We start from the raw sequence: 24,607 nt of genomic DNA, 5'->3' as shown, positions 1-24,607 counted from the left end.
TTATTGGCTGGCAATTAACTTTGCCTCCTCCATGAGGGCTGAACCAACTGAAGCAGCTACAAGAGAAGCAGGGTTGGAAGACTGGAAAACTCTCTCTCTCTCTCTCTCTCTCTCTCTCTCTCTCTCTCTCTCTCTCTCTCTCTCTCTCTCTCTCTCTCTCTCTCTCTCTCTCTCATTTGACAACATGAGAAAGAAAGAGGGAAGTGGGGGAGGGGCAGTGAGTTCCATATATCTAGCAAGGCATGCTGTGGGGAAGCATTTTTCATCTCTCAGAACCCCCCTCCCCCCAAATGATGTTACTCTCATTTTGCAGAAGGGGGAATGAGACAGGGGCAGGAGAGATTGGTGAAGTAAAGTGTGCAAACTTGAGGACCTTGAAACTCTTTTTATATTTGAATGAATGGCATATAGATAGCAATTGGCATGGACTTCTTTTTAGATATTTGGAGATCGTTTACAGAAACCTCTGTGTAGATCCACCTCCACTGTTGTCTGTCCTTCCTTCCTTCCTTCCTTCCTTCCTTCCTTCCTTCCTTCCTTCCTTCCTTCCTTCCTTCCTTCCTTCCTTCCTTCCTTCCTTCCTTCCTTCCTTCCTTCCTTCCTTCCTTCCTAAAACTACTCTGGTTCATGCTTCTTAAATATTTCTATCATGCCCACTCCACAGGCAGCATGATAGCCAGTTTTATAAGCATATATACCAGGCCAAACTTTAACATAAGAGTCACAAAGAATGAACGTCAGACGTTTGAGAGCCATAAGACATGAACTTCAGATGTTTGAGAGCAACCAGAGGAAGGGGAGAGCAGGGGATGGAAGGAAGGAAGGAAATAGATGGGGAAGGGAGGGAGAGGTGGAAAGAAAGCAACTTTAACTTTAAATGCATTTTCCAAGCCACCAACTGGCTTGACTTGGAGAAATGATTTAAAGAGAGAAATGCCTTCTCCAAGCTGGCCAGCTGGGCGGTGGGGGCTTTAAGACCCACACAATATGTGTGAAAGAGCCACATGTGGTTCCCAAGCCTCAGTTTGGCCACCCCTGATATACACTGTATTGACTGTAGCATCTTAGAGCCCTGACTTGGGTAGAATAGGCTAGCTCATTCTCATCAGATCTCAGAAGCAAGGTTAGCCCTGGTTGCTCTTCAGCTTGAAGACATTCAAGAAAGGGGCAGGCAATGGCAAACCACCTCTAAATACTCTTGCTTTGAAAATTATTTATTTATTTATTTTGATCACTACCAGGGGGAGGGGCGCCAGAAGTTAGCTTTGCCTTGGGCACCAGATAGTCTAGGGCAGGCCCTGCTTTACATGCACTATTGTACACAAATGTGTACAGTTCCAAGGTCATGCCTTGGAACTTTGAAGCGCAAGCTTAACTATGCCAGCAGGAGAACACTGAGTCACTGGATAGGGTGATTTGTGAAAAAAATAGTATCTTAAATGAAATGTCATATAAAGGAAGAAAATGGCAGATATTTTGACTACTAATAATTCCATTCTGATTATTACTTTGTATAGATCTTAAGACCCACACAACAATGTTTACTCCCTCTTGCTTCCTTGGTAAGGTTGCTGACAGCCAGAATAAGAATGCCTTCGGAAGGGCCACAATACTCTCATTGAAGTAAGGGCTGCCTCTTTACTCATTCTATTTAAACAGCAGTGCAAAGCTATATTGTTTAGGTGGGGTTTCTTCTGACTTGGTTTTAATGGTGTTAAATATTGTTAATATTATATGGATGATTTCTGGTCAGCATTAATTTGCCTACTTTGTTGTACACTGCTTTGAGCAACAAGAAACAGCAATTGAATATTTTAATATAGTAGCTGTAGTAAAAATCGCTTTGATTGAAGCATATTGCAATGGATTTGAGAGTCTGTCTTTTGATTTAACAACAAAGTAATAAAAATACTTTTATTGAAAACTTTGTTTGACAGCTTTGTAGAAAGTCTTACACCTATCAGTTACTTCCACAAACTGATATATAAAGCTTTCATTATGAATTAAGACAGTGATTGCAATCTCTTAGTAAGTATTGCCACAGATACGATGTCATTTATATGTCATTCTCAAAGCTTATGAAATCAAGCTGTTTGGAAAAGTTATACATGTAAACATATATAACCCAGAAACAAAGCCTCGCTCATTATCTGAGAGAAGAAATCTGCTCCAGTTCAAAGACAGATGGTCTGGGGGCTAACTGCCTCCAGAAGAAGTGATTTCCATAAAAGGTAGGCCTGCACCAGGCTAAAGTTTCTTCAGCTGAGGTCTCAGCACTCCAGTCCCTGGAGAGATAAAACAACTAGGCTTCTCCTCCACCTCCTACCCAGTTTTTTTCTTCTTCCAGACACTCCTACACACACTCCTCCCAATATGCAAATTAAGTAGTTTCATTGCTGTCCCCAGCAGCATATATCCCCAAAGCTCCAAATTTCACCCCCTAGCCAAAATTTGGCCATCCTGGCAATACTATATTACATTTAGGATTGCCAAGTCCAATTCAATAAATACTGGGGACTTCGCGGGTGGAGCCAGGAGACATAAGGGTGGCACTAGTAGCAAGGTTGTGACAAGCATAATTGAACTCCAAAGGGAGTTCTGACCATCACATTTAAAGGGACAGCACACCTTTTAAATGCATTCCCTCTGCATTTCCATTTTCAGTTGTTGTTGAATTCTGCTACTGCTTGTGGCCGAAAGAGCTCAGCTTCTGCATTTATATGCCAGGGCACACTGCTCCTTTTGGTTGCATCACTTGACGGCACCCTGCTCAAAAGACCTACTTGCCGAGGCCACATCTCATTCCCCAAGGCAGGTCCCTGTTGGTGTAATGAATCTATCTGCACCCAGTCTGACAGCTATGCTTTGACAGCTGGTGATCTAGCAGGCATGCTAGGTCACGATGACCTTATCAGCAGGCCGGTTTGAGCCGGCAGAAGCCAAGAGGAGAAACCTGCTGAGTCAGCATGACACTGCACAGCCTGGATTGGCTGGTGGGACTATAAGTAGACTGTGTGTGGACCACACAGGTCTCTCTCCGAGAGTTGGTGTGTAGGCGGAGCATTTTGTCTGTTGGAGTAAGATATTGGACTGCACTAGTGAGCACTTATTGTATATATCTGTAAATACACTATTTTGGCACTAGTTGCAGGTGTCTGGCTGATTTCTTTCCTGGAGCCCTGTGTTGGGCAGGTCACCAAGCTCACTCTGCTAACTCCCGCACCGACAGGGTTATGGGCCCAGGGCGGTTCCGCTGCGCGGAGGAGCACCGTGAGAGTTGAGCTGACCGAGAGTTTGGAAAGAGCCGGAGGCGAGGAACGCCGGTTGAAAGACAAAGCAGCACCAGCTATCTCGTTTTGAGAGCCAGAGGGACAACGGCAGCCAGCTGTGTGGAGGAATCGGCATCATGGCTCAGCAGCAGCTCGCAGTGGCCGTTGAGAAGCTCAATTCAGCCAACTACGTGGTGTGGAGCCTGAGAATGGAACACTACCTCAAGCGTGAAGGGCAATGGCTGTTTGTGAGTAATCCCCCTGCAGCGTTATCTCCTGCCGAGACTGAGTTAGCCGATAAGGCACTGGCAAACATCGTGCTGGCTGTAGGAGATGACCAGCTAGTATATGTGCGTGGGAAGGACACTCCCAAGGCTGCCTGGGACGCGCTCAGTGGGGTTCATGTTAGTACCACTGCTGGCTCCCTTATGGCCTTGACTAGGAAGATGTTTTGCACTGTTATGCCAGCTGGAGGGTGTGTGAAAGACCACATCAAGAAGCTAACGGACTGTTTCGTTGAGCTTGAGGCCAGAGGCAAGACTGTAGCTCCAGATGACAGAGTTTACATTTTGCTGTCATCGTTGCCGTCTGAGTTTACTCCCTTGATAACTTCCCCAGAGACAGTGGACGTAGCGACCCTGACGATGGAGTACGTCTGTGCCCACCTGCTTGATTTCCAAGAGAGGATTGCGGCAGTGAGCTGTCCGGGGGTTGAGGAGCGTGCGGCTATCGGCTCGTCCGGGAAGACAGCCAACAGAGAGCCAGCTTTTGCTGCTGGCAGACGGCCAAAGGTTGAAAAAGAGGAGCCGACTGCAATGGCAGTCCGACGCTGCTATGGCTGTGAGTCGCCAGAGCACCTGCTTCGAGCTTGCCCAGAGAGGGGGAAGAAGCGGCGTGGATGGAGGCAGCGAGAGCGGAGGACCACCAGCCTGTGTGAGGAAGGAGCCCGGCTGGTCACGTCTGCAGTAGAGAGCACAGGGTCTACTTGGATTTTAGACTCTGGGGCAACGAGTCATCTCTGCTGCAAGAAGGAGTTGTTGAACAATATTGACATTCCTGAACACAGGCATGTTAGATTAGCAAATGGGACCATTGCCAAGGCTACTTGCTCAGGCAACGTGAGGTTTCCTGTGTTAAATTGCACTTTGCAAAATGTGTTATGTGTACCCACACTACAGTCAAACCTGCTAAGTGTTAGCACGCTAATTGACCAGGGATACCAGGTGAGGTTTGAAAGGACCTGCTGTAAAATCCTGGGAGGTGGGGGAAAGGTGCTTGTAACTGGAAAAAGAGAAGGCAAAATATATGTGGTCCAGAATGAATGTGCCCAGGTGGCACAGGTGTCAAATGAGCCTGTGCACAATAAGTGTATACATTTGCTGCACCGGAGGCTGGGGCACTGCGGGTTTAGAGCGTTGAAAAAAACCCTGGAGTTGGTGCCAAGTCTAAAAGTGAAACCTTGTAAATGTTACTTGGATTGTCAGGTCTGCAAGAAGACCAAAAGCAGGGCATGTGCTGTGTCTAAGGAAGGCACGAGAGAAAGTAAGCGTGCCCTAGAGCTAGTTTACTTAGACGTGATTGGCCCATTGCCAAAAAGTCTGTCGGGGAGGAGGTACTGCTTAGTGGCCACAGACGACCATACGAGGTACTCTTGGGCCTTTGCCATGGTGCATAAATCTGAAGTGTACAAGGTGTTCACAAAATGGGTCAAAGCAGTTGAGAGACAATTAGGTGCAAACCTCCAGGCTATTCAGACCGACAGAGGGGGGGAATTCTTATCAAGTGAATTGAAATGTTGGCTGGAGAACAAGGGCATTGTCCACCGTTTAGTGAACCCAGCCACGCCCCAAGAAAATGGGAAAGAAAATGGGCTAGCAGAGCGCACAGGAGCTGTGTTGCAAACGATGTACAGCATGCTTGAAGATGCAAGGTTGCCAATTTGTTATTGGGCAGAAGCCATGTATTGTGCTGTGTTTATTCATAATCGTGTTTGGTGTGAACCTGTAAACAATTTGCCTTACCGATTGCTGTTTAACAGGTACCCAGATTTGAGATTTTTGAGAGTCTTTGGGACACAGGCTCGGGTTGGCATCCCCTCCGAGAGCAGCAGGGAGGGGGATGTCCGGGCAGAGAGCCTGACTTTTCTGGGCTACAAGCCAGAGGCCAGGTGTTATCGCTTCTGCGATAAGAGAAGGAAAATAATCCTCAGTGAGGCAGCCCAGTTTAACGAGCAGTCCAGCTGGCCTCGCTTACACTCTGATAAGAGAGAATTTGTACTCCTGCCAATTACTGATAACGATGCTGGAGTCCTGCCCAGGGTAATTAAGCAGGAACATTCTCCCGACCGGGGGTTGGCCAGCCGAGGGGCAGAGAAAGGTGAGCCCAAAGCTGGCACAGAGCATCAAATGCAAAGTCAGGAGGCAGAGCGTGAAAGTCAGGAGGTGCAACCCCTAGATCAACAGGAGGTGGAACCTGAAAGTCAGGAGGTGGCAGGTCAGGAGGGGGCAGAACAACCAGCCCAGGAGGTGGGAACAGATCAGCCTGAAGAAGATAAGGCCGGTCCTAGCACAGAGCCACGGGTGTCTGCTAGAACCACAAAAGGCAAGCCTCCTGCCAGGTATAAGGTGCCCTATGTCACCCTGACAGTTAAACCAGACCCACCAGGGTTTGAAGAAATGCTGAAGGAAAAGGCTAAGAAGTGGAAGGCCTGGGTGGCAGAGTGCGAGGCAAATAATAGGGAGGCTGAAGCCAAACGCCAGAAGGAGCTGGCTGACCAGGACAGTGATGATATTTTCTATCACCCAGACGAGTTCCTGGACTGATGATGATGAAGGTGTAAATATGGAAATGTATGTCACTGTCTGCATGTGAACATGAAGACTATGTACAGTGGTTGGGTGTACTGGGTTCAATAGATTAGGAGGTGTGTTGGTGTAATGAATCTATCTGCACCCAGTCTGACAGCTATGCTTTGACAGCTGGTGATCTAGCAGGCATGCTAGGTCACGATGACCTTATCAGCAGGCCGGTTTGAGCCGGCAGAAGCCAAGAGGAGAAACCTGCTGAGTCAGCATGACACTGCACAGCCTGGATTGGCTGGTGGGACTATAAGTAGACTGTGTGTGGACCACACAGGTCTCTCTCTGAGAGTTGGTGTGTAGGCGGAGCATTTTGTCTGTTGGAGTAAGATATTGGACTGCACTAGTGAGCACTTATTGTATATATCTGTAAATACACTATTTTGGCACTAGTTGCAGGTGTCTGGCTGATTTCTTTCCTGGAGCCCTGTGTTGGGCAGGTCACCAAGCTCACTCTGCTAACTCCCGCACCGACAGTCCCTGTAACCCATCCTCTGATTCAGAGGTACCATCATTCTCTCCAAAGTGTAAATGCTGAAGTGGCAGGTTCCCCTGCCTTCTCAGTTTCTTGTTAGTATTTATTGTCCTTTCAGCCTGATGTTGGACTCCTGATAGTTCCAGGCATACAGCTGTCCAACTGGAAGCAAGTGATTTCTGTGAAGGATTTTCACAGGTCCATCTTCAGGCTTGACCTTATAGACTGGCAACATTCCCAGCTTATCTGCTACTACAACATATGGCAGTACATTACATCTATCAGCCAACTTGTGCTTTCCAGGGAGGCCTAGGTTTCTGATGCCCAAGTGCAGACACATGAACTCCTACAAGGGGACTGAGCAGCCTTAATGGGCAGAGTTTTCCCTTGAAGACAGCAGGCAGAGGTCTGACACTTCTTGACCACATCTTTTGCCATCTGAGGCCAGTAGAACCTAAGTAGTTCTAATGTCCTTTCAATTCCCAAATGTCCTAAATCATCATGTGAAGCACACATTGCAGTCGATCAATACTGTCTGGGTATCTGCCCTCTTACTGGTTCAGATATGACTTAATATAATACTCCTTCAATCATTTTTAATTTCCTTCTTTCTCTCCACAAGAGTGTGACCCCAACTGATAAAGTCACATTTTTCTCTCTCTCTCTGAATTGTAATAATTTTTAAGGTGCTCTTTGTACTTTGTTTGGTACATAATTCAATTACCTTACCTGGTAAGTACTGTGTTGCTTTTTAATATTTTGCTTGCATGTATTCATTATTGCATCTCAATAAAATATTTTTGTTTATTATAAAAAAGTCACATTTTGATATATTGTGTTCATTTCTTTTCACAAGAAAAAAGACATCTGTCTCTAATTTCAGGAGCTCTTTGTTGAGCCTCACTCTAGTCACTAGCATTTAGTTGTGTGGTAATGGTGACTTTTGTAGCATATTTGACAGCCACAGAAGGTATGGTCTCAGGTGGTGTGAAGCCTACATGCTCCAGAGAAGCCTGTGTTGGATTGGTAACTGGCCTATATCTCCCAGGATCCCTTCTGTCCCTCTGATTGGGTTTAATCAGTTTTGGAGGGGAAACTGACCCAGAGGGGTGGGACCTGGGAGGAAAGCATTAAAAGACCAAGCTACAAACAGGGTGGTTCTCTCTAGAGAGGCTGTAAATAGAGAGTGGGTGTTTCTCTTTGGAAAAGACTGAGCTGGAGACAGGTTGCAGCTGGAGAGGGAACCCTCATCCAAGAAGGGTGAATTGGTTTGAGATTAGAAGAAGGGAACATTTAGGTAGTTGTCAGAGTTTGAATTGCTTTGTACCAATCTTTACTGTTTCTGTATCCACTATTGCACTAAAAAGTTTACAAACCACTTATTGTTTCAAGCACTTACAATAAACCTGTTGTTATTGTTAGATTGCCTGGGTCTGCATGCCTCTTCAGTCACAGATAAAAAGAATTTGTTAATAATGAAGATACAGGGGTGGGGTGAGTGCTCTGGGCCCTCCCAGACATCCTTACCAGAGCGGTGGCAACCAGTAGAAGGCGTTTCCTGGTCCCCTGCTGGTGTGACAGCTGGCAAACCCAGATTCTCTGCAACTCCACCTTTTAGGGATCCTGCTGATTTTAGCCCATCTTCCCTGCACAAAGTCTTTATACTTTCAGCAGGAATCATTACCAGTATGTCATCTTATTGTCATTGGGATAAAACATCTGCATCCCTGTTAGCCTTTCCAACTTGATAATGATGGCTGAAGTCATAGTTGGATGGGTAGCTGCCTCAGCATCCCAGTCCTTCAAGAGACAAAACAACTAGGCCTCTGCTCCACAGCCTACCCAGTTTTTACTTTCAGTCACTCCTACACACACTCATCCTAATATGCAAATTAAGTAGTTTCATTGCTCTCCCCAACAGCATATATCCTCAAAGCTCTATATTAGTTTTTTTTTGTTTGTTTTTGGTCTCTGCAGTGTGTTGACTGAGGTACTCTTACCCCACTCATTGAGCAATGGGTCAGATGACATTATGTCTAGTTTGTATCTACATTACTAAGATGGAGAACACTTGTTTTGGCTACTTCAAGTATGTCTGGTTTTTTGTTCTGTTGTCTTTGATTGGGGCAAAATTACAGGTCCCTATTATGTATATTATTGCTACAGTTCTAGGTACCCACTCCTGGGAGTAAGTCCTATTGCATAAAATCAGAATTTCAAGTAGATTTAATTAGGATTGTTTATTAGATACTGAACTGATATCCTCAGTTCCATACTGAATCACTATGTAGTGAAGTGTATTTGATGGTTGTAAATTGTTTCTTAAAAACTATTTCACCCTGGTTTTGCCATGTTTATTACAAATGGACAAAGTAAAGCAGTTCTTCATATGGCAAAACTTATGCTAAAGATATCTGTCTTGCAATGCAAATGTTTAACTGTTGTAACTCTTAATAGTATCAGGTGCCATATCTGGCATGTCCTTTATCAGTTTACTCTCAAAGGCATACAGATTCTGAAGTGCCAAATATGATGTTTTGTATGTGAATTGGTGTATAAAAAGTACTTAATAAAACATAATATGTATAAATACATAAAACTGTTCTTCCATAGATTAAATCTTGAACACTCTGGCAGGTCTTCTCACACCTACAGATTTTGTAAAACTTTTGTGATGCTAAGTTTTGACTTTGAAGGAAATTATGCCAACAAGAAATTTTTATACTGTTAGTGGTAGCTTTCTGCTTGGGTGAGAAATCTTGTTACAAAATAATTAAAACAATGCAAACCTAAAGACCATGACAAAGTAATGTACAGCTCCAAATCCAAAACAAAAGTAATAGGTAAAGTTGTTGCTCGACTTTATACTGTTGAAGTGTTGCTATGAGGGAACTGTTTTTAGGTATTACTCTTATAGAGGCTTTTCTAAGAGCTTTAACAATTCTGCAATATGTGCTTCAAAGAAACTCTGCCTCCCCTATCCATTGGTCCTTTATTCACAGAGTTAATAGTGTAGAAACTGTGACCACCTACAGCACAAATTAATGAAATGAAACCAAAAACCATATGACTACTTGTCATGATCCTAGGCCTAGTGTAGCCTACAGGCTCTGGAGAAGCCTGTCTGAAATAGGGTTGCCAAGTCCAATTTAAGGAATATCTGGGGACTTTGGGGGTGGAGCCAGGAGACATTAGGGGTGGAGCCAAGATCAAGGCTGTGACAAGCATAATTTAACTCCAAAGGGAGTTCTGGCCATCACATTTAAAGGGATGGCACACCTTTTCAATGCCTTCCTTCCATAGGAAATAATGGATAGGAGCACCTTCCTTTGGGGCTCATAGAATTGGACCCCCTGGTCCAATCTTTTTGAAACTTGGGGGGTACTCTGGGGAGAGGCACTAGATGCTATACTAAAAGTTTGGTGCCTCAACCTCAAAACAACAGCCCCCCAGAGCCCCAGATACCCACCGATCCATTATTTTCTATGGGAATAAATCTCCCTAGGGAATAATAGAGTTCCCAGCAGACTTTTCCCTCCCCTCCCCCCGCTTTCTGACAACCCTGAAGTGGGGGGGATGGCCTCTAAACTGGGGGATCCTCTGCCCCCACCTGGGGAATGGCAACCCTAGTCTGAAAGTTGCTAGTGGGTCTACATCTCCCAGAATCCCTTTTGTCTCTTTAATTGGGTGGCAGACTTTTGGAGGGAAAACTAGCCCAGAGGGGTGAGACCTGGGAGGAAAGCATAAATAGGTCCTGCTAAAGAGGGAAGTAGTTCTCTCTGGAAATGGCTGCAGGGAGAAACTTTCTCTCTGGAGAGACTGCAGCAGCAGGAGAATTCCCTCACTTAAGGAAGGTGAGTCTTTGGTATCAGAGGAAGGAAATGTCTAGTCAGATGTATCAGGGCTGTTTATTTGTTTACACCAGCCTTTACTCTTTTCTATATTCACTGTACACCAAACATTTTATTACCTAGTTGTTTGTTTTTGAGCACTCATAATAAAACTGTTGTTATTGTTAAACTGCCTGGATCCTTACAGCTCTTCAGTTACAATTAAAAGGGTTTGCTAAAAAGGAAGATACCGGGGTGACTGGGTGTTCTGGGCCCTCCCATACAGACCCTTAGCAGAGTGGTTGCAGCTAGTAGAAGGCTCTTCCTGGTCTCATGCTGTGTGACACCACTGTACAATCATAAAGCATTTTCCCTTCCATGCAGGTGTGATAATTATCTATGACAGTCTACACACAACTTGGATCAGTGATGTAAAAATTATGAAGACACTTTTGCAAGGAATGTGTTACATTTAAAGTCATCCTAAAATATTTGCCTTATATTTGTTCCAAATTATAAGGAAAGGCTTTATAAAGAAAATGAATATATAAAATCTATACTATGACAAGGGCAAAATACAAGAAACATGGCAATACAGCTATATTCGGTCTTATTTCTAGATATGCTGTTGGAGCTATCAGTATAAATATGGGTGTTTGGCAGATAGGAATAAGTGATGTAAATTCATTGGTTGGGCACTTCATTAATTAGGTAATGAATTTCACACGTAAGATTTTGTTTAACAATATTGTCAAAGTTTAAGCCTAACTATGAGGAGAATACTTGGACTAAGAATAAATAATCACATACATCATCACCCACAAATTAATAATTACATTATGGAAAGCAGGCAAAACTAATTAGTTGTTTTCTATATCAATCTTCAATATAGAAATTAGTTTTCATAACTGTTAAGAGAACTTCATTATTTTATTCAAAGTTGTTTAGTTGAAATTCTAGACAGTTCAGGACCAAACAATTCAGCATATATCCCAGGAGCTTCTTTAGAAATATGTAGGATTCATATCCCTGGGGTTTTGGGGTTTTTTTTGTAATTTCAAAATAAAAATCTCATCAAAAAATAAATTAATAACAGGGCCAATAAGCAAGAACAAAGATGATCTCAGCCAGTGCTTAAAAATAATTCAGGAATTCTAAACAAATCTACTCAGAAGTGTAGTCCATGTTAATCAATGGGATGTGCTCTCAAGAAAGTACTTTTGAATTGTCACCAAATTTAAGGCCAAGTTATATGCATGGTTGGTGCTCTATATTTCTTTTTTTACCCTAAAAAGCAACTGTGAGGAAGCCTGATTTATGTCAGGGTTTGCATGCTAGCCAAAGGATGTGATGTTAACTCTGTGTGTGATGAGATCCTTACTGAGATTGGTTCCTTTGGAAAATAGCCCCAGCAGAGAAATAAGATAGGCATCCAATCTTTGCATTCCCAATTTTGGGATCTTGCATGGGGGGTAACCTTTCTCCTGTTGAACAGTGCAGTGTGCCTGATCTAAATGCCACTATCCCCATGGGGCTTTTAAAGCTGAAACCATGTTTCAACTTTAGTATAGTGTGTCCTTTGTTCCATAATCAAAGAAATACAAAATGCAGCATTGTTTTATGCCAAGACTGAATAAATTAAATTGCCCTTGAAGACTCCTCCCTCCCAATGTGGTGGTCTCATCCTGAAATTTCACCTCGAAACTCTGGTAAGAAGACCAAGCTCTGAAACCTGTCAGGCAAACTGTGTACAGTCATTGATATCTTCATCTGTGTGTATGTTAACTTTTAGAAGGCTTATAGGACATCCAGAAATATTCTATTTTAAACCAAATATTTAGTCATATGCATTAACTAATAAGTTTTAGCTGGCAATCCTTCTAAGTTTTTCATCAGTAGTGCAATAAACAGTAAGGAGTGAGGTCTGCTTCATGCAACCCTTATTTGGATATGTGGTTTCTATGTATTGGATCACTTCTTAACATGCTTCATACATTTTTAATGTAGTTAAATGATTATATGGGAGAAAGCTTATTGTGAACTAGTAGTATGATCTGAGTAGTAACTCCATAACTGTAGCTGTGCTTTTTCCAGCAGCAACACACACTACATTTTCTCTACACGTTTATGTATCCTTGTATTTGTTTCCATAGATGAATCAAGAACTGTGAACCAGTTTAACAAGTTTCAGTAAGAGCCCTTCTACTAGTAGAATGTTCCACATTGTTACAATAGAACACATACTTACAAGGCATACTGAGATGACATAAAAAGCAGAAAGACATTATTTAGTTTGATAGATACCTTTATTACATATATTTCCTTGGTTCTTTTAATGCTGATCCTTTAAAAATATGTAGGACTTCAAGAAATGACAGGTTTAATAATGCTTCCATATGGATGTGAGAGAGGGAAAAGAGAGTTTTTGTGGAAGGTCTTTGTTAGCTGTTGCCTAGCAACAGGGGAACAGAAAACCAGGAGGGGGGGAGAGTGAGATCTTGCAAAAGACAGCTAAGATGGTTTCCTGAGGGAGCTGAGCAGATATCACTGTCTGCTGATGAGTCTGAGGAGCTGAAATATGGCTATCTGAAAAGAAGCTACTTTTGTCAGTGGAAAACGTGTGATAGTACCTTCAGAGAAGCTGTCAGACTTCTGGTACGTGTACACCCCCCCCCCCCCAGTATTGCTGAAACCAATATTCTGGGAAGCAAGGTTCCTGAGGAGATAAAATGTACATGTGCATGACCAAGCAGGATTAATTCTGCTGGGACAACATGTTTCATAGCCTCCGAAGGGGAAAGTATTTTGGCACCTCATGGAGTTTTGAATAGAGCCCAAATACTTTCATACCTTGATTTTGGGAAGTTAATAACATTTAGCCCTATATCTTATTTCACCATAGGAATAAGGTAACTGCTCAGGTTATTAACCTTTCCTTTCCCATAGTTAAATAAAAACATTTGAAATTGCAGTCCATGCTTGCAAGTGGAGAAGGAACTTTGTTATCAGCAATGACACTAAGACCCAGCCAGTTCTGATGCAAACAGAAGTACTCCATTTTATACGAATAAAAAATAATAGTATAGTCAAGAAAATATTTGTCCACTGAATAGACCCATTTTATATTCATTATGTGTTGTAATACATACCACTCAGCATATTATTGTGCAGAGTGATCCAGCATAGTGTAGTGATTAGGGTGCTGGACTAGGATCTGTGACTAGGGCAGGGTCACCAGCAACCTTCCATGGCAGAATCCCATTCTTCATGGAAGCTTGCTGGGTGACCCTGAACCAGTCACAAACAGAGTTGTTGTGAGGGTGAAACAGAAGAGGGAAGAATGGTGTCGACCAAGTGGGATATAAATGAAGTAGCCAAATAAAGAAATAGCCATGTTACTTGAGGTAATCTCTTTGAGTTCAGTGGATTTTATTTTTGGAGATACTCAATATTGCACTTTGATTTTTATCTGTCAGTAAAAATGTACCAACCTTTTATATGGGCTAATTGTATATTTAGTGGTGGTGGAAAGTGCTGTCAGGTCACAGCTGACAAATGGCAACCCCAAGGCAAGAGACATTCAGAGGTGGTTTGTCATTGCCTGCCTCCATGTCACAACCTTGGTTGTCGCCCATCCAAATACTAGCCAGGACCAACCCTGTTTAGCTTCCAAGATCCATCTAACTTGAGCTATCCAGGTCAAAGCTCTGTATTTAGTATTTCTATTAAATTTATGAGAAGAAAACATGTTTTGTTTCCAAGTATATTGACGAGATAATACATTTTTGCGAATAAGTTGTAAAACACATATATAGATTTCTGGTGGCTAAGATGACAATGAGAAAATTTCCACTTCACAATGAAAATATATTTAACACTAGTAAAAAAAACTTGCACAATGAAAAGTTAGAGAAAATGGGAGAAATTTTGAGGACAAGAATCACATTTAAAACTTTAATTCTGACAAATATGAAACAGAATGCTTGTAATTCTCGTGAATGCCTGCAGCCTGTGCACCGTGAACTTCCTCTACATTTCTTTTTTATTATTCAGTGGTGTGGTAGATACTATCAATTGTATGCATATTTAAATCACATAGCAGCCAGTTTAAAGCTGACTGTCCTCAGGGATAGGGGTTGCCGTGATCTCCTCACAGAGGGAGCAGAAGTCTTGTATTTAGTAGGGAGGCTGTAGAGCCTATGAGGACATATCAAGGGTCAAGCAAGTTCTTCATGGCAAGGCAGGAGCTGGGAACAGTAATTTCCACAAAAAACATGGGGCTCGAGTAGAAGGCCAACTCTTTCATGGCTAAATACAAGTGGCTAGTGGGAACTATAAAAACAGCAAGTCACCTATCCACCATCAGGTGGAAACTGGAGTCTTTCATGGGTAAATATAAGTGGCTAGTGGGAACTGTAAAAAAAGTTGGAAACTGGAGTCCCTGCCATTCTTGATAGCCTCAGTAAAGTCCTGACTGAGAACAACCCTTCTGCCTCCTGAGAAAGGCTGGATGAGGTAAACCCCAGACTGTCCATTGTGTGTTCCTTCATGAAAGCTATGCCTCTGCCCTGGGGAGAACCTGGAGTATGCAGGGTTCTTGCTGTGCTCCTGGAGATACTGATGGAGTGCTGGTCTCCTTGGTTTGTGGTTACCTGAATCTCTGGGGATGGGGACTGGCCCTGGTTGCTATGGAAGGACCCCAATGTCGGCCTGTGATGTATTCAGACCACCCTGTGTCATGAACATCTCAGGGACTGTAAGGGACCCTTCTTCACCCAAAGCGTCAGTATCAGCAGAACTAGAGTGAATAACAGCATCCTGGGATTAGAGATACAGCCAGAAAACTATCATGAGAAGAAGTTATTTAATCTTGGCATTGCCACAGGGAAGACCCATCATAAATACATTCTACTGGATTTCACATAATGATAGAACATGTAGTACTGCCTCTCTAGCTCATTTTGGTGCCTAAATAGTTTAATACTGAAAAAGGAGGTCCTTGAGATACCTGGTACTGTCAAACTTTGTAAAGCTAGTAAATTAGATAGTTTGCACTGCTTCAGTAAAAAATGGGATCTTGTTAGAAATAATCTATCTCATTCTGTTGAAAAACTTTGGCAACCCTAGCAAGTCTTCAGAGAGGAAGCACTCACTATAAAGCAATAAACAATCTCTAAGCAGAAGGTAATTCTTGTACAGATCATTGGTGGTGCAAAGTACCATTGAGTCACAAGTGTTGCAACTCCATAGGATTTTAAAGGTAGGAGACATTCAGACGTAGTTTGCCATTGCCTGCCTTTGAATAGCAGCCCCGGACTTCCTTGATGGAGTCCCATCTCATTAGGGTCAACCTTGCTTAGCTTCGTGAGATCTGACAATATCAGGGTAGCCTGGCCCATCTAGGTTGGGGCACAGGAATATGTGTTTTACCAATTTATTGATAGCATATGGTTACAGAACTTAATTTCCCTTCGTTGCTTCAATACTAACCCATATGACTTTTCAATCCCCCCTCCCTCCAATATAGACTTCCCCGAGGTTATAGATTCTAATTCAAAACTAAAGATACATCTGACTAATCAAAATTATATATATATTTTCCCCCCCTTCTTGCTTCTTCGTTTCCCCCCCCCCAATATTACTAAAAAATTGTCCAATGTCTTCTTACATTCGAATATTAGTGCTTTGTATTACCAAGCAGTAGATCAGGGGTGGGGAATGTCCAGCTTAAGGGCCGTTTACGGCCCTTGAGACCACTTGCTCTGGCCCTTGAGGATTACTGGGCCAAGCCAAGCCACCTGGCAGCCTCCCTGGGGCCCAGCTGGCTAGTGAGAATTGTGAGGCACAGCTGCCTCCCCAGGGGCCAGCTGGCCAGCAAGAATCATGGGGCCCAGCTGCTCAGTGGCCTCCCTGGGGCCTGGAAAAGTCACTGTCACAGTTCAGGTAAGTTTCCCCTCATTTCTTTATTTCCCTTTCTATTTCTTCTCCCCATTTTTGTTTCCCTTAATTCCCCTTTCTTTCCCTTTCCCCCCTTTCTTTACTCCCCTTTCTTCCCTCTTCTTTATTTTTCCTTTATTGCTCTTTCTTCCCCCATTTCTTTATTTTCATTTTTTCCATTTCTTCCCCACCTTTCTTTATTTTCCTTTATTCCCATTTTCCCCCCATTTCTTTATTTCCCTTTATTTTTTCTTGCCCCCTTTCTTTATTTTCCTTTATTACCCAGCTACCAACAGTTCAATTTGCACTTGATTATCACAGATGGTGTGGCCTAATATGCTAATGAGCATGTGATCTAATATTAGGGGATGTGGTTTAATATGCTAATGAGTTCCTTCTGGGATTTTTCTACAAAAAAAAGCCCTGAACCTAGGTATTTGCCCAGGGCAGTGGGTTAGGTGGATGTGTGTGTGTGCCAAATTAAGCTGATAATTTTGTATGGCCTGCGAATGATGTTATAGATATCCAAATGGCCCTTGGCAGGAAAAAGGTTTCTCACCCCTGCAATCGATTCTACCCTGGTTCATGCTCTTGAAAGAACTTTCACAGCTGCATTAGGATGTCTTACTGCCATCTTTGTTGCTCAGCCAAGTACTTAAGAAAAAAGCCCACCAAAATAAAACTTAGAGCGAAGTAACATGTGATGCTGTAAATTACAAGAATCCAGGTGGTTTTGTCTTCTTTTCTTCATTTATTCTCTGTATCATTTCTATTAGAAGTGTTTATTGACTTTTTTCATAAATCTGTTTTACTTGGGAAAGATTAATTGAGATAGGTGACATATGCTTGCTCTTCACAAGTGAAGAGAAATGTATTTAGTTTATCAATAAATTAAATATGGCTGAGCAAAAGCATGATCGAATAAGGCTCAAGTTAGGAGGTTTCCTTGCTGATCTTTTCATTTTCTGACTCCTGAATCAATGGTAAGCATATTACAACTCAGTTATCCAGTGTTTAGTTCTAAATGTAATTTGTTTCAGTGTCACTACTTCCTTACTAAACTGATGAGGCATCTCAGGAGGATGTAAAATAAATTGAATGGGGACTTTGACATTGGCAGACTTCCCTCACTAAAGAAATCTGAAATAGCTAGTTGCAATGTGCCATTGCAAGGACCATTGTCTAAAACAAAAGATTCAGCATTAGAACTATTATAGAACTATAGATATAAATCAGCATCTTTATATGGTACTTTCATTAGAGATGTCAATCTCTGAATGAAGATTTATTACAAGATTTTGTGTCTTATCTTGATAGGTTTTGGGTATATCAGTACTCAGTTTAATTTCTGAAATGAAATTATAGAAAATTCTACCACATCCTTGTTTTATTTGATTATGCTATCTAAATATGTGATTGAGAATACCTACATTGGATTGATTATTACTTGCATTTAAAATTAGTGTTGTATACTGGAAAAAATAGTCCATTAATTTTAGAGTGGTTTAATCAAATTTTGAAATCTGCTTTCATGATTAAACTGACATATTTCGCAAAAAGTCGGAGAGGTTTGTATGTATATGTAGACAAGTATTTTAAAAGGTGGGCTGTACCCATTATGTTTTGAACCAATATGTTTCAATATGGAAATTTGCTGTCTGTATTTTTGATATATTTCAATGGAATTTAATTAGTATGCAGCATGCTTCTTGCATAGCAAGGTATTTATGCAGGACAACTGATGATATCTATGGTCAACAATCACAACCCACCAGGCTATAAAATCTTGCTGCTAAATGCTGTGCCAGTTACAGGGGAAACAGCAGCCATTCAGAGTTTAATCCTGGATGCACGGGTTGACCTTGCTTCTATCATTGAGACTTGAATGGGCAGGGGAGTTAGCCTCTCCCAACTGTGTCCTCTAGGGTACTTAGTGATACAACATCGTAAATCTGGTGGTAAGGGAGGGTGGTGTTACTGTAGTCTATAATTCATCCCTAGCATGGTGCCTAAGGTTGCCAACTTTCACGTGTGGCCTGAAGATCTCCTGGAATTACAACTGAACTCCAGACAATGGAGAGCAGTTTCACTGGAGAAAATGGCTGCTTTGGGGAGTGACCTCTGTGGCATTGTACCTTTCCAGACCCTGCCATCCCAAAGGTTCTACCCACAAATCTCCAAGAATTTCCCACTCTGAAATTGGGAAACCTAAGATAGCCCCATCCAGGACAAGGCTGTGTACCTAATGCTGGGCTGAGAGCCAGGACTGGGATTCTGTTGGTGTATCTCCTAACACAGTGCCTAGCAATCCCTGCCTGAGCTGAACTCTCAGGAGTGGTGTTGAGGACACCTAAGCTGGTTGGCCTGGGGAAAAATCTGCTTTAATGCAGAGGCTGCCTTGTCAGGAATGGCTCAAGATTTCATTGCCTGTATGACAACCGTGGGCCTATCTCAGGTAATAAATGGTCATACACATTGTGCAGATCCTTTGTACTGGGTGGAATGAATGTGATCTGAGGGTGGAGAAATTGGTGACACATCTTTTCATAGAATCATAAAATCATAAGAGTTGGAATGGACCTCCAAGGTAATCTAGTCCAACCCCCTGCACAATGCAGGAAATTCACAAATACCTTCTCCTAAATTCACAGGATTATCATGAACAGATCACTATTTGCTTGGTTTTAGATTTACAGGAATACCAAGACTCTAGAGGTGGAGAATATATTACAATTATATGCCCCTGAAGCCAGATTGGATCCAAATGACTTTCTGACAGCTGTAAGCAATTGGTATGCTGGTGCTTTGGTCAGTGCCCTGGTTGACCTCTGGAATGAGAAAATGACTGAGGCATTGAGAAAATAGCTCCCAGTGATCCTCTCTCAAGAATTAGGACTTCTCTCAATTAGCCCCTTGGTTTACTGAGGAGCTACAGACAATGAAAAGATGAAGGAAATCCCTAGTAGAGTGATAGTGGAAGAAGACTTGGACAAATCCAGTAAGACATGAATGAAAGCTCATTTTAAAGGATACATGGTGGAGGTGGTGGCAACAAAGAAACATTTTTCTGCCATCATTGCATCTGTGTAGTTTAGCCCAGAAGAGTTGTTCTGGCTGGTCAGAGGCCTGCTGGGATCAGTCCTGCTGGAGGAGACAGATTGCTCAGTGGCCCCCTGTGACTGTTTTGTGCAACACTTTTGCAAGCTGGCTAACTGGTTCTGAAAGGTAGTTAATGACTCCTTGAGAGACAGGGTGGCTGTTCCTGCCTTGAAACAGGCTGTCGTGTGTCCACTTCTAGAGAAGTCTCCCTTGTACCCAGGAAGGCTCAATAACTGTCAACCAATCAAAATTGTTCTATTCTTGAGCAAGGTGATTGAACAAGTGATGGTTGGACAACATCGTGTTTTCCTGGTTGAAGTGGATTGTTTGAATCCCTTCCACTCTGGGTTTAGGCCTAGTTATGGGACTGAAATAGCCTAGGTGAATTACCTAAACCAGGAGTTAGACAGAGGCAGTGCAATTCCGTTGATTCCCCTGGATTTAGTATATTTTAATACCATTGATCATGGTATCCTTCTGGACCATCTTTCTGAGCTGGGATTGTGATGCACTGTTTTGTGATTGTTCTGGTCCTTCTGGTAAGAAGATGCCAAAAGAGACTCTGGCTCATGTCTGTGATTTCCTGAAAAGCTCCATCTTGTCTTCTATGTTCTTTAACATCTACTTGAAATTCTGGGTGAAGTCATCCAGAGATTTGGACTGGATTGCCACCATATACGTGGTGATGATGATGATGATGGTGAGGTGTGTGAATATATATGTATGTTAAGAGTCCCGTGGCGCAGAGTGGTAAAGTTGCAGTACTGCAGTTGGAGCCCTCTGCTTATGACCTGAGTTCGATCCCAGCAGAAGCTGGTTCAGGTAGCCGGCTTCAGGTCAACTCAGCCTTTCATCCTTCTGAGGTCAGTAAAATGAGTATTCAGCTTGCTGGGGGGGTGGGGGAAGTGTAGATGACTGGGGAAGGAAATGGCAAACCACCCCATAAAAAGTATGCCATGAAAATGTTGTGAAAGCAATGTCATCCCAGAGTCAGAAAAAACTGGTGCTTGCACAGGGGACTACCTTTACCTTTATATATGTATGTGTGTGTGTGTGTATGTATATATATATATGTGTATATGTGTGTGTGTGTGTATGTGTTTGTATACACACACATACACATACATCATCATAACATATATGGTGGCAATCCAGTCCAAATCTCTGGATGTATATTCATATTCAGCCAGTCCCAGGGAGCCTGTAGAAGCCCTGAACTGGTTTATGGAGGCAGTTTTGGAGGGGAAGCAGGTAACAAATTGAAGCTTAATCCTGACAAGACAGAAGGACTACAGGCAAGTGAAAGGTCTGACCAGGATATAAGATGTCACCCATTCTGGATGGAGTTGTACACTCATTGAAGGAGCAGGTACATAGTCTGGGGGTGCTCTTGTGTATGCATGTGTATGATAGAGAGAGACAGAGTTCTCAAAATTGTGGCTCAGATACCTAATCTGCCCCACTGAACAACACTCTCTCTCTGTCTTTGAGAGAAGTTTTGTGACTTTTTATTTGACAAAGAGATGATCTTTTAAAGCCCTTCTTAATTTTTCCAAAGCTATAAAAACTTCTTTCATGCGTTATAGTGACTTTTATTTTCCAGTTTTTTGCCAGTTTTGTATAACATCTTCAGGAATGAACTCTTCATGCTCTTAAATAAGGGTCACTGGACAAGGAAAGAACTCATTTTCCCCTCTACTGAATACCATATGTTCATTGTAACGTCTGAGATTTTATGAGGCGAAGTCACATCCCTAGCTAGATCTGCAAAAATTCTCTCCTACTATATTCCTGCTATTGAATTCACTTCCATATAAAACTTTCCTGCTCTCCCCCCACAACCTGATTACCTTTCTAGAGTTCAAAGGATTGCCTAGAAACAGATTTTAAAAAAATAAATTGATAAATCCCATCACATAAATTGGTGTTTTCCATATGATGTCCAGAATGCTTAAATTTGTTGTTGTTCAGTCGCACAGTCGAGTCCAACTCTTTGCGACCCCATAGACCAAGTCATGCCAGGCCTTCCTGTCTTCCACCATCCTCCAAAGTCTGCTCAAATTTGTGTTAGTTACATCAGTAACGCTGTCCAGCCATCTCATCTTTTGCCATCCCCTTCTTCTTTTGCCTCCTGTCTTTCCCAGCATCAGGATCTTCTCCAGTGAGTGCTCCCTTCTCATTTGGTGGCCAGAGTATTTGAGCTTCAGCTTTAGCATCTGACCTTCCAGGGAACAATCAGGGTCGATTTCCCTTAGGACTGACTGATTTGATCTTCTTGCAGTCCAAAGGACTCTCAAGATTCTTCTCCAGAACCACAGCTCGAAAGCATCTATTCTTCTGTTCTCGGCCTTCCTTATGGTCCACCTCTCACAGCCATACTTTACTAATGGGAATACCGTAGCTTTGACTATGGACTTTTGTTGGCAGGATGATGTCTCTGCTTTTTATTATACTGCCTAGGTTCGCCATAGCTGTCCTCTCAAGGAGCAAATGTCTTTTAATTTCATGGCTACAGTCACCATCTGCAGTGATCTTGGATCCCAGAAATGTGAAGTCTGTCACTACTTACATGTCTTCCCCTTCTATTTGCCAAGGAGTGATGGGGCTGGATGCCATGATCTTAGTTCTTCTGATGTTGAGTTTCAAGCCTACTTTTGCGGTCTCCTCTTTCACCCTCAACAAGAGGTTCTTTAGGTCCTCTTCACTTTCTGCTATTAGCATGGTATCATCTGCACATCTAAGGTTGTTGATGTTTTTCCCAGCAATCTTAATTCTGGCTTGTGCTTCATCCAGGTCGGCATTCCGCATGATGTACTCTGCGTATAAATTAAATAAGCAGAGTGACAATATACATCGTTGTCGAACTTCTTTTCCTATTCTAAACCAATCAGTTGTTCCATATCCTGTTGCTTCTTGACCCTTATACAGGAGACATAAGAACATAAGAGAAGCCATGTTGGATCAGGCCAACGGCCCATCAAGTCCAACACTCTGTGTCACACAGTGGCAAAAAATTTTTTATATACACACATACACTGTGGCTAATAGCCACTGATGGACCTGTGCTCCATATTTTTATCTAAACCCCTCTTGAAGGTGGCTATACTTGTGGCCGTCACCACCTCCTGTGGCAGTGAATTCCACATGTTAATCACCCTTTGGGTGAAGAAGTACTTCCTTTTATAAGGAGACATGTGAGATGGTTTGGTACTCTCATCTCTTTAAGGACTTGCCACAGTTTGTTGTGATCCACACAGTGAAAGGCTTTAGCATAATAATAAGTTTTTATTTATATTTTATTTATGCCCCGCCCTCCTCACCAAGGCAGGCTCAGCGTAGTCAATGAAGCAGAAATAGACATTTTTTCTGATACTTCCGTGCTTTCTCCATAATCCAGTGAATGTTGATCTCTAGTTCCTCCATCTCTTCCGTGCTTTCTCCATAATCCAATGAATTTGATCTCTAGTTCCTCCACCTCTCCGAAACCCAGCTTGAACTTCTGGTAGTTCCCAATCTACATATTGCTGAAGCCTTGCTTGTAGGATTTTTTTTCCACTTCATATTTTTTATTGAATTTTTTTAAAAAATATACAAGTTAATATTAATATTCATATACAATTAATTTAACTTATGGAATCAGGTTGTAAACAAGCATAAATACTTACATGCATACAATAAAATATCAAGTAAGGATGTTAAGTTATAAAGATGTATCTAGATATGTAGACCATTTTCTATCCAAGGAGAGATGTCAAGATGAAAACAAAATTAAGATTAAGACAATAATTCCTGTATCAAAACACAGTTAATCTAATTGAACCCATATTATCATTAAACTACTAATTGTGCATTGCTATGAATTCTTAACTACCTAAATATTCTCTATGCAAACTATTACAGGTTATTCCAAAATTTACTGGTAATTATAATTGGGTGTGATCCATGACTAGCACAGTAAAAGAAAAGGAAGGAAGAAAAAAAGAGAAATAAAAAGTGTTAGTAAATAGAAAAGCAACAAAAACACAACTGAAGGAAAATATTAAAAACTTATAAGTTGAGAAGATCAAGATATTCTGGTTTGTGTGGTTGAATGTCATTTGCTGTAATGAACCCAATAAAAGGAAACCATTTCTCTGTGAATTTCGAGTTATCATTGTCTGAGTTTGAAAGATGGATATGATCTGTAATTTTTTTCTAGTGTGAAAATGTCCCAAACCTTGGATAGCCAGCTGGAGATTGATGGAACTTGAGGTGATTTCCATTTTGAAGCAATTAGGGGTTTTGCTGCTATCAGCATGTTAGTTACCAGTGTTCACCTAAATTGAGGTACTGTTGGATCTTGCCAGATGTCCAGGAAGATCAGTTGAGGAAGTAATGGAATGTTTCTGATGTTAGGCCATTTATGTGTATTTGTTCTGAAGGTGCAGAACAAATAGTTTTGATAATTCTCAAGAAATTCTTACTAAAATTCATGTAATGGAGAAGCTTCAAAAGGTATGACATTTCAAGAGAATCAAAGGCCTTCTCTACATCTAAGGACAGCAGAAGTGCCTCCAAACGTTTTCGATTAGTATTAGAAATAATATTTATGGTTTTATGTATATTGGTTGTTAAGTCTCTTTCGGGCATAAAACCTGCTTGGTCGGGATGAATATATTGCGTTACAAAAGAATTTAGCCTCTTGGTAATTACTGCCATGAAAATCTCGTCATCTTGATTTAAAAGGGAGATCCGTCTGTAGGAGGATGGTTAGTTAAGTCTTTGGGCGTTTTCACACTGACCTTACTCCGGAGCGACGTCCCTCTTCACCGCGCAGCGTCTGCGCGGATTTCGCACTAATTGCTCCGCAGAACCCGGAAGAGCCGCAAAGTCCCGCGGCTTTTGCGTTGCAAATGTAAACTGCCAAAAACCAGTTTACATTTGCGTCGCAAAAGCCGCGGAACTTTGCGGCTCTTCCGGGTTCTGCGGAGCAATTAGTGTGAAATCTGCACAGACGCTACGTGGTGAAGAGGGACATCGCTCCGGAGTAAGGTCAGTGCGAAAATGCCCTTTGCCTTGTTTAGGTAGAACAATTATCGAGGCTGAGTTCCAGGACAGTGGTAGTTTGCCATCAAAGAATATTTTGTTGCAAGCTTTGGT

At 42.1% G+C, this 24,607-nt stretch overlaps 1 protein-coding gene across 3 annotated transcripts in view; it reads left to right on the top strand.

The window, feature by feature from the left end:
• Positions 1-24,607, top strand: part of DMD (dystrophin) — a 1,885,017-nt gene that overhangs the window by 1,367,359 nt on the left and 493,051 nt on the right. The window lies entirely within an intron of this gene.

The sequence above is a fragment of the Heteronotia binoei genome, chromosome 3, assembly GCF_032191835.1.
Source record: "Heteronotia binoei isolate CCM8104 ecotype False Entrance Well chromosome 3, APGP_CSIRO_Hbin_v1, whole genome shotgun sequence".
NCBI lineage: Eukaryota > Metazoa > Chordata > Lepidosauria > Squamata > Gekkonidae > Heteronotia > Heteronotia binoei.
Note: the sequence above shows the minus strand (reverse complement) of the source record. Positions and strands in the feature narration are given on the sequence as shown.